Here is a 1,059-nt window from a genome sequence, read left to right as displayed (position 1 = left end):
TGGGAATATAGTAGGTGGGGATCCTGTGGGGTCCACAGATCCTGAGGTGTCAAGGAATTCCATCCCTGCACCAAATAGGCATGTAAAATGCCTTTGCACACCATTCTGGCGTTTAAACGCCCATTGGTACACGTTCTGGGCGTTCAACGCCCATGTAAAGCATGTTTCTGGCATTGAACGCCAGTTTCATGCTTGTTACTGGCGTTCAGCGCCAGCTTTTCTTCTCTAGGCACATTCCTGGCGTTCAGCTCCAGAATGTTGCTTGTTTCTGGCGTTCAGCGCCAGGTTGATGCTCTGTTCTGGCGTTGAACGCCAGCCAGATGCATCTTACTGGCGTTGAACGCCAGCCTGTGCGTCCTCCAGGGTGTGATTTTTTGAACGCTAGTCTGTGCGTCCTCTAGGGTGTGAATTTTTTCTTCTGCTGTTTTTGATTCTGTTTTTAATTTTTATGATTTTTTTTCGTGACTCCTCATGATCATGTACCTAATAAAACATAAAATAACAATAAAATAAAAATTAGATAAATAAAATTGGGTTGCCTCCCAACAAGCGCTTCTTTACTGTCAATAGCTTGACAGTGGCTCTCATGGAGCCACAAAGGTGATCAGGTCAATGTTGTATAGTCCCAACACCAAACTTAGAGTTTAGATATGGGATCTTAACACCAAACTTAGAGTTTGGTTGTGGCCTCACAACACCAAACTTAGAGTTTGACTGTGGGGGCTCTTCTTGACTCTGAACTGAGAGAAGCTCTTCCTGCTTACTCTCTTTTGTCACAGAGGGATGGCCTTGTGCCTTAAACACAAGGTAGTCCCCATTCAATTGAAGGACTAATTCTCCTCTGTTGACATCTATCACAGCTTCTGCTGTGGCTAGGAAAGGTCTTCCCAGGATGATGCATTCATCCTCTTCCTTCCTAGTGTCTAAAATTATGAAATCAGTAGGGATGTAAAGGCCTTTAACCTTTACTAACACGTCCTCTACTATTCCATAAGCTTGTCTCAATGACTTGTCTGCCAATTGTAATGAGAACAAGGCAGGTTATACCTCAATGATCCC

Source organism: Arachis duranensis, chromosome 3 (genome assembly GCF_000817695.3).
Source record: "Arachis duranensis cultivar V14167 chromosome 3, aradu.V14167.gnm2.J7QH, whole genome shotgun sequence".
In the NCBI taxonomy this organism is placed as follows: domain Eukaryota; kingdom Viridiplantae; phylum Streptophyta; class Magnoliopsida; order Fabales; family Fabaceae; genus Arachis; species Arachis duranensis.
The sequence above is the reverse complement of the archived record's forward strand: the minus strand, read 5'-3'. Positions refer to the sequence as shown.